Source organism: Ixodes scapularis, unplaced genomic scaffold, assembly GCF_016920785.2.
Source record: "Ixodes scapularis isolate PalLabHiFi unplaced genomic scaffold, ASM1692078v2 PGA_scaffold8__174_contigs__length_109621045, whole genome shotgun sequence".
Classification (NCBI taxonomy): domain Eukaryota; kingdom Metazoa; phylum Arthropoda; class Arachnida; order Ixodida; family Ixodidae; genus Ixodes; species Ixodes scapularis.
The window spans coordinates 102,251,000-102,260,843 of record NW_024609883.1 but is presented as its reverse complement, the minus strand read 5'-3'; the positions used below and the strand labels follow the sequence as shown (position 1 = coordinate 102,260,843).

Here is a 9,844-nt window from a genome sequence, read left to right as displayed (position 1 = left end):
ATAAAAGTTTCCTTAGATAATTTCCATCGACCTTCCAGTCGCCTCGTTGTGACTCTAATCCTTTTCTCTTCCGTCTGAATTCCATCGTCGCCAGCAAAACCAAGGGCCCCGGCCAAATCTGTAGATTGCTAGAGCTGATTTTTCTTGCATTCTTATACCACCCACATTTTTATTTCAGCCTCTTTCACTCCCTTTTCCACTGTAGTCTGCTTAGCCCAATGATATCTAGCTTAGCCCCATCACTAGTGAGTAGGTATTTAAATGTAAGCTTTCGGGTTCGTGCGCAGAAGGCAAGCATTCCAATGCGTAGAGCACAGAAGATTACAAGTCTTACCGCGCTGGCATCTCCTCAACAGGTTGCGATGTAATCCTTCATATTAGTGAATTTGTTTGAAAAACTAAACTGACAACAATCTGCCTACGATTCCTTTTATGCCCCCCTCCTCCCCTCTTCAATCTAGGCTCTCTAGTGACTGGTGTGTTTAGCGTAACGTTGGTTTAGCGTCCTATGCTGTCCATAAGTCAAAAGTGGTCCCGAAGTGGCAACAAATGACATCCCAAAATGCAGATAAAAATAAGCAATGGAAACGCTTTAAAAGAGGGGGGGGGGGGGGGGGGGGGGGGAGGGAGTTTAGACAGGATGACGAAATGTTACGCTAGGTAGCGCAAGCTGCTGCCTGTTACAAAGGGTAGAGTTATTGCTATTTATCCATCCGAAATGTTAGGTTGTTGCGGTTGTTGCAACGAGGTAGGAGCACTGATCTCAGAGATCAGTGGGTAGGAGCCACCCTAGTAGAGCCTAGAGCACTATATAGCTCCTACGGAGCAGAGTAGCGCAATCCTTTGAACCCCGTGTTTTGCCGACAACATGGCCGACAGAGCGGCTCGGCGCGAGTCACGTGGTACTCAGGGTTCCAGGAGGCGGCCCGCCCTATGGGAGAATACATGGAGATCGGTACAACACGGCTGATTAAAAAATGAACGGCGAGTTCACACTTTTCAAAACTAGTCTGCCGTGAAGTTAGTAAAGCACTAAACACTTTATCAAAGTCTTAAATGTAAACATTTTGGCGGAACTTTATCAAAGTTTTAATAATATCGGATGCGTGTGCAAATTTTGAGAAGGCAATTTCCAAGGCAATGGCGTTTGAAGCAGACGATTTTTGCTCGCAGCGGAGATGGGCTTTTCGGGTTGGCCGGAGCGGGTCACGTGAATGGTGTGACGTCGCCGTGTTGTCTGCTGCATGATGCCGCTCAAGCAATTTTTTAAAAAAAGTCAGGTCCTTGCGGGGCACAAAACTTAGCGCAAATTATTCTAAAATGTTCCATTATTATGTCAAAAACAATTGCCACTCCGTACACCCCCACAATACTGAGGAAACAGCGATTGTCTCACGTTCTCCTTGCATTTCTGACCGCAGTTGGAACCTCCGGGCGTTCGCCGCTAGTCGCCGAGAGGCGGCGTTCTAGATTGCGCTACTCTGCTCCGAAGGAGCTATATAGTGCTCTAGTAGAGCCTCCCTAGCAACGAGCGTTTCGCCGCAGTAAGGTTGCAACGCCTATTGGCTGAGAAAAAACAGCAAAAACAAGCAAAACAACACAAACCGGAAGTGACGAAAAGTTTTGTTTTGTCTGTTTTTGCTTCTTCCAATTTTACTTTTTGTTTTTACTTTTCGTTTCTCCAAGTGTTTGTTGGGCGCTTTTCGGAGCGGTCGCGTTGGTTCCATATGAGTGGTTCCAGCGGTCTTTCTTGTATTATACATTGTCGTGTTCTGTGCCGCGGTATTGCCGAGTGGAGTTGGTCGTGATATTCAATGCTTGGGAACGAGCGTCGGCAGTGAAGTCCACAGCGCATTCATGCAAGCCAGCAACAGGCCCCGTCTCGCCACATGGAGGTCCGTGGGACGCTTGTTCGGAAAGTAAAAGGTGAGTGGAATTTACCTACTGGTGGCGTTCGATCGTCGATTCAACACCGCTGTGGTGGAATTTGATAGCGCTTGGCTACCTCACGTAGCGTCGGGGACAAAGAAGAAGATAATAGAGATAATCAACGGGAGTGGCATGTGGCTCCCAAGTGCCGCCTGCGCCGCATTTGCATGTTGGGAATGTCAGCTTTTGACGAGCTCGTGCAGTCACAAAAGCCTTCTGTCGAAAGACGGGATTTACAAACAGATCAGGCTTCGCGAATGGCCCTCCCGGCGCGTTGAATTTGTGGCGGGTAAATATGTCGCTGTTCGTCCTGGTAGGCCTGCGATGTTTTCTGCACAAATACTGTGTTCTGCCTCGTGGTACATTCACACCTGCCGCAGAACTGCTAAGCGATTCTGCTACAGGTTAATTGCGAAGAGTTGTGGTCTTCCATAGTGTGCATGTTAAAGTGACAACAAATAAGTGCCTCTCTGTTCTACTTCTCCTTTGGTATTCAACTGGTTTTATTTTCTACTACATTTTGTTCAGAAAGCCGCTGCGAGACAGGCATTATTGATGTATACTATCCAAAACAATGCTTGAGCATGAGACGAGGTAACAGAAATACTTCTTTATGTGCCTGCTTTTTATGTTTTTGCAATTCACCGGCTAGACCACTCTTCTCATGGTTATTGTTTTGTTGGGGGCAAAATTTTCCACCCCAGGTGTCCGATGCTTGCGGCTGATGACTTCTACCTACGTGCATCAAACAGCGGGCCTGCACCTTCGCCGAGACAGCAGTAAAACAGTTCTGGGTAACTGCAGCGACTGGGTCACCGATGCCGTTCCACTTCCTGCACTGCACTTTGCGTGGGTCAAAGGGCCAGCGCATGCCTTTTATGCGTTGTCGCCAGCCATAGTGAGTATGGCTTGGAGTCACGTCATGCGAGTGAAATGCTTGTCACCTGAGTGACGTCAGTGGGTGGGGGTAGAGTTTCTGTATAGGCTCCCTACGGGAGCCAGAGTTGCACATTTGTTTTCCCCGTGCCGCCACGCCGCTATTCGCCGAGATCCATCACGTGAGGAGCAAAGCATCCGGTGGCGTGCAAGAAAGCCACCTTTACGGTCGCTCCGCCGACGTTTCTCTTGCCCCAGCGTATGTTTCCCTGCTTTCCGCCTCCTTTTCGTCCTCTCCTGTTTTTCATCCGCGCGCGGCGCCGCTATTCGCCAAATTTAGTCACGTGAGGAGCAAAGCATCCAGCTCGTGCGGGAAAGCCGGTGCTACGGCCACGCGCCGAGGCTGAATGCGCACCTCTGCTACCGTAGGTAGCCATACAGGAACTCTAGGTTGGGGGGGGGGGGGGGGGGGGGGGTTGGCGCCGCCGCCGCCGTTGGTGGGGCTATGACCGGTGCTTTGCGATCACAGACCACCAAGCACCATTGCACTGTTCCTGGGTGAACTAGCCGCTCTTGAGGAAGAACAGGGTGCTTTTGGAAGAGCTATGGTGTCCGCTTTTTCACTAGCTCCAGCTGTCGCCACAGGCATTTTGTCGAAAGGAGCAACATCTATGAATGAGTAGACTGCGCTGAATGGTGGCAAGGGGCCTCGCCTCTAACCAAGGGGGTCAAGATAGTCCCGTTTCAACAGAGGACCTCTTGGGGTATTGTACAACACAGGAAATAAAGGGCCCGAAAGTTTTCTACCCCGACAAGGTGTAGGTTATGGCAAAACCAATTTTCTCAAAGGTGCGAGTAGACTCAAATGTGGCTTTAATCCGTGGACACCTTCATGTGTGGTGGCACGAGGCAGTCATTGCTTAACCTTGCTTAAAGGGGCCCTGCAATCATATTTAACCATCTACCTTTTTTGCGGTTTCCACGTCTCTTGGGGTTCGGGCAAGCCAGCGGGCACGGAGAGAGTAACTAAATATCAGTGCGTCATATTTTAACCGGACGACGCGGAAACCTCCTCCAACGACGAGGGCGACCCGCGGTACCGAAAGCGCGCAAAAAGTGACGTCTTTGGTCCTGGGCTTGCCACTGGTCAAAGCCGCTAAGAGCTTTTTTTTTAGTCGAGATACAAAATAAAAGTGTCGCGAACTGTTTCAATTAAAAGGAAAGTAGTTTTTGTTCACTATTTTAGATCAGAAAAGAAACAAATGCAGTTTAGAAAGTACGGAAACGAGAAATGACCCGTCAACATACCCGCCACCAAGCGGCGAAAAAAAACGGCGCATACTAAAAAAGTCTAGTGGGATGAGGCTACGACGAACGAGGAGCGTAGAAAGGTCCCGGATGTACGCGGCGGCGCTGTGGTCGTATAGCGGCTCAAGAATCCGACCGGTTCGGGACGTTCCGAAGGCCTTCGGCGCGGGCCCTGCTGGCGATTTGGCTATTTGGCGCTGCATCAGCGCGAAGTGGCTCCCGTTCTGAACTAATCTTTACCCCGTGTTTGCTGTCGTTTGTGGCCGATGAAGTGTTATGCCGAATTAGTGATTAGTCGCGCAGCAAAAGCAATGCGAGCTGCCCTGGCCGCCCGCTTCATACAGCGTATCCAATTTGTGCTTTAGTGGCACCCTCTCGAGCCGTCGACACGGAGTGCGGCAGCCGTGTGCGCTCGATGAGCTCACTACTCCTCCTCTAGTTCAAGGCCACTCAAGCCAGGACCTACGACGTCATGAAGGAGGTTATTTTTTGCTTGTTCTTGTAATTCTAATTTGCCTATAACTTTTAAAATAAAGCGAAATTTGAGAAAAGAAAAGTTGGATTAAGTTACTACGTTCAGTACGCTCAGGTTCAGTGCAAATTAAAAACCAGTCAAAAAGTCATTGCAGGACCCCTTTAAAGATCAACGACTGGACTGGTCATGGGTGGCGTGCCTGAAAGTGGGACAGTAGACGGCTGTTATATACCAACTTTAGACTTCATTCACCCCTTAACTGACAGGGCACTGGAGGCTACATGCTCGGTGAACCACCCGATTGTCAGTCTTGCATCACTTATCATGCCCCTTTCTCATACAGATGTGCAGGTCGGACATGAGGCAATAAAAGCTTGGCCCACCAACCACATGGCTCCTACCGCCCTGTCAATGTAGGGGTGAACGGAGCGTAGGGGCGGCAGAGTTGGTGACGTCTGCTGAGTGCTCCTGGCATAGCAGCTCGGCAGTGGCGAGTTACTAAAGCACAAAATGCAATACCGCACTTTACTCTGAATGCTGCGAGCCATCGGAGCCAATCCAGTGCCGAAGGTGTGTCACGTGGCCTGTCCGTTGGGTGCAACGGCACGTGAAGCACAGTGTCATCTGGCAGCGACAGAGAGTTGGATTGGCTGCGGTGGCTCGTATCGTCGGCTGCGGTAAAACACAAGGTGAAACGGAGTAGAATGTGATGGCGTGGCGCATCACAGAAGGTGAGCAGAGTAAACAGATAAAAGTGATTTTTAGAGTGCCTTTAGAGCGCATCACCGGTGCCCCAGGGCGGGCGAGAAGAAATCTCCTCGCCCATCGATATATTGACGGGGGACCGGGGGGAGGGGCCTCTGGGCACTGGGCGGTGCCGAGAACAGGCAAGTGTGTGCGACCGGATCTCGGGTAATCATGGGAGACGAGGCCTGGGGGCCCTCCTAATGTTTAGCTTTGGCTTTACGTGCGAATATCGGTGTAATGTCGCGTGTCTTTGCAGTTTAGATTGAGTGTTTTTGAGCGTTGTGTTTTAGGAACAAATAAAAGGGAGCGGAATACCCGCTCCCGTGAAAGAACCAGGCTGGACTCTGGTTGTTTGACGGACCACATGGGATCTGGCGTATCGGCGGCAGTATGCAATTTCCTACGATGTGTCCTTTAAGTTTCATATATTTTGGTCTTGCATTTTAACCACTATTGTATACCTTGCTCACACCATTGTTTAACATGTTTGTTTCCTACGGTTGCATTTACAATTGCACTGTGTAAAGCCCCTGGCTCCGAGGGTAAAATAAGGGAATAGAAACAAACCTATTCTGTAAGCTGCCAAGTTCAATTACGATCTCCTCTTCCTGGATATGTACTGTATGCCGAGGGCAAGTTCGTCTGCTTCTTGCGCAGGGGGTAGCGGTGACGTCGGAACACCGAGCCCTGATTGGCTGATCGCGACCCCCTATCTGAGCGTCGTCTGCGTCTGTCTTACCTTTCCTGCGACTTTTGGAAGTGCAGAGGCCAGATTCACATAACGATCTTACGCCAAAAATGTGCGCAAGACAAAACTTAAGAACAAATTCGTGTTCACGAAACGAAATTTTCGTAAGTTTTGCGCAGGTTACGACGAAATCCTACGGCAGCTCCGAAGCTGTCTTGCGCACTTCTTACGATCAAATCAGCATGGCCAACAGCGTCGCGGTCGCGAAGACCCACAGACGATTATTTTTCTATGTGCGCTTTGACGCCTCCCGACTTCAAGCAGCAAGAAAAAAGTAAAAAGTACTTGAAACAGACCACGACGAACAAGAACGTTGGATCCACAAACATCCGGGAAAAGCTCCAACGGCCACGATTCCAGCGAACGCGACCAAACGAGCTGGGCAGTTAGGCCTAGTAGGCACTCCGCGACTCGGCGACCATCTGCCCACGACCGGCTGGCGTGCTGAATGGAATATGCCCGCGCGACTTTTGTGAACCCTTCCCGTATTATACTTTGATCGCTGACCTCAATTTTAGATTAAGAGGTCAATTTCTTCCTCTTATCTCCTTGTTTCCCGGGGCAACGGTGACTCGCCGGTAAAAAAGCGGCGAATCTCCGACAGATGCAGGAAAGGTAAAGCAGCCATCGCTTGGACTAGCAGATGTAAAGCAGACGACGTTAACTGCGCCAACCCACCGACGCTGTTAAAGAGTGAGGGGACTCGCCGCACACGAAAGGAGGGAAAAAGGGAGGGAACTTGCGAACACTGATACGCTTACCCTCTCGGTTCTTAGCAAACAAACCTCGGCGCCTCGGGACACCTCGCCAGTGAGTCCTTTGACTTCCCTCCTTGATGCGCGTCCGCTAGTTGTTAGACAAAAACAAGGTACCGCTCGAGTTATTTCGCCTGCCCTCTCTTATAGGCGAAGTCGAGTTCACTCCGAAAGTCGCAGAAAAGGTAAGACAGACGCAGACGACATTGCAAAGGAGCAGACGATGCTCAGATAGGGGGTCGCGATCAGCCAATCGGGGCTCGGCGTTCTGATGTCACCGCTACTTCCTTTCTCATGCGCAGAAGACGAAAGTGAGCCCACCTGCGAGGCGTATAGACTGAGCACCGGCCCTGGACAAGCTTAAGTCCATTGCCACAGACTCGATGCCAGCAGAGCTGCCGAGCCTCGCTTGTGTTTGGTCCCATGGTGGTGCACATTAGAGCACTGAGTGGGTTTACTTTTCAAGGCCAGTCCCGGGCCTCCTGGCAACTTGTTCTGCTCGTCTTGACAACAAAGTGCGCTTAGTCAGCATACAAAGACCACTGTTACACTTGTTTGAACAAGATTGCAGCTTTAGCGGGCTGCTCGACTGCCCTGTTGTGGCAGCATTTTTTGAAAACGAGTTTCTTACATAGGCTGCACTCAATTAGAAGGCTGGGAGGCATATTGAATCACATATGTCCAATCTGTCTGCCAGAATGTGTGAAAGTAGAACAGATAGCACGTCGCTCTTGGTAGAGCAGCTCAACCTTGACCAAGGTTTACGGTAGGCCTGCGCAGTGCGTTAGATAGAACACATCTAATTTCACTCTCTTTTATCACAGTGTGGAGCTAGAAACTAGTGTGCCCTACCAGCTGGTGGTGGTGTGGTGACCATTGCTGGATGCCGGTACTTTGCCTGGCAGGACTTAACTGAGAAAAAGTTTTCGCCTTTTGCCAAGTTTCACTGAGGCACAGTATAGTTTGCTGCCTGATGCGATCCTAGAGCATGTATCCACCACTTAGAGCTACATGAGACTGGTTCGATCAAAATGAGAATTATATATTGTCCTTTCAGAAATACAAAGTAGTAAACTTTATAACTTGCCATAGAATTCTTTTCTTCTTTTAAGCTTTCTTTTTGTGCAGACAACACTAGCAGCTGGCATTGAATTAAAGTATGCCTAAAGTCGGCAAGCCTTTGAATAACTCTATCGCATTGCCGCAAAGCAAAAAGAAAAAAAACATAGCATATCGTCTGCTTTTTTTCCCTGCTCTCTCTTTGGATCACTGGTATGCCGATAGAGCAAATAGTCGTAACCTGTTATAAAATAAGGTGCGTAAGTTGTGCACATAATGATGGCATGCAGTTAGGTAGTAAAAATAAGTGTGAGACACTTCACAAAGCAGAACAATTGCTATAAAATGCAGCAAAAACAAAAAACAATATGCCTTTGCCTAGGAGCGGAGGGGAGAGAGGAGCGACAATTGCAAGCCACTTTATGGTGGCTGTGTCATGTGATTCCAAGATGGCAGCACCTATGCAACGGAGGGCGAAAAGATCTAGAATTTCAGAACTAAATAAAAAGGATGGCATGAAACCATTGGCAGGGGTCTGCTCTGCTAGCTCAGATGCGGCGGGGGTTCACCATCACTCTGATGCAATCACTGTACCAAAGTGCTTGCCCTATTGTGCTGCACTCTACTTCAAAATAGAGAATTTGCACCACCAATGTGCTGAAAATTATCATTCCTCAATGCTCAAACTATATGCTAAGGCTTCGTTATATGCCACTGTCTTATAGCAGATAGTTTTCAACTTTTGGGTAACTGCAGCAGCTGACCACATGGTCACCCCCTCGCCAAAGCGAGGGATGACCTGCAGCCTGTTTGGAAGCCTGGCTTGTAGCCCAATCTACTGTTGCATTAGTAACAGACTGCATTTGGAAGACAGTGTGGCTGTAGCTAGCTTCAGTTGCTGCATTTGAATGTGCATCTATTGACATTAGGTGACCATAGCAGACAGAACTTATTGTGCAGGGGGAGACTGGTGTGGTGAGATCAGGTGAGTATGTGGGCTCTTTTGCAGTGCTTTTCAATTCGGTCGCAGAACATAGGATTCTTAATAAAGACTGAAAGTAGATGGCAGATATTTTCTGGCACCTAATATTTTGACAAGCCTCGCATGAAAGGCTTTTCTTTTTCTTACCTGGAACATGGGGCTGAAGTATCAAACTGCCCGTGATGTCGCAAACGAAAAAGGATATCACTAGAACATCTCGGTACTAATAGTCGCTGACAATATGAGAAATGCAGGGCATCTCTTAATGCCCAACCTCCAGCGAGCACTTGTCGCCTTTCTCATGCTTTCGCTCTGCGTGGATTGTTGAGGCTTGCAAGATGCCAAAGCATTGCCAAATGTAGGAAGCTCCTCCCTGCCATTCTCGTCTTACATTTGGTCCTCGAGGCACACTCTAAGTTGGTACAAGAACATGTGATGGTCTACTGAACACCCAGACACGATTCGGGCGGTATGTTAGATATCGTCATCAACGGAATGCGAATGGCTGGGAATGTCTTACAAATGTCCAGCCTCTATGCATTGCCGAAGGTAGGAAGCTCATGCTGGAGGCAGGGAACTGAGGTTTCTCTCAGCGTCCTCACCTCGTGAGCAACGTTTAAAAGTGGCAATGCTACACCATGCAATAAAGGTTTTTACGAAACCAATTTGTGGTTGATCTTATCAAAAGCATGTTATAAATCAAAATAAATTATATGAACTTGCTTCCGTCAAAAACAAATGGTGCTGTGTATTCAAATTTACATAAAATAGTTTTTCCTGAGCAACCTTTGAAAAAACATTGCATTGAATAGTGCTGCTTTTTAACTGGAGTAAAAAGACCCATGTCTGTGTATAACTATCTAGACACTTTCAAACGAGCATACAGTAAGGAAATGAGGCAATGACTGTCTACCCTATACATGTAACCAGTGTCCTATACTTGTACTATGAGACCTCTTCCAGCA

At 48.6% G+C, this 9,844-nt stretch overlaps 1 protein-coding gene across 1 annotated transcript in view; it reads left to right on the top strand.

Moving 5' to 3' along the window:
- The window catches only part of LOC8038393 (nucleolar protein 6), a 103,907-nt gene that overhangs the window by 25,127 nt on the left and 68,936 nt on the right, over nt 1–9,844 (top strand).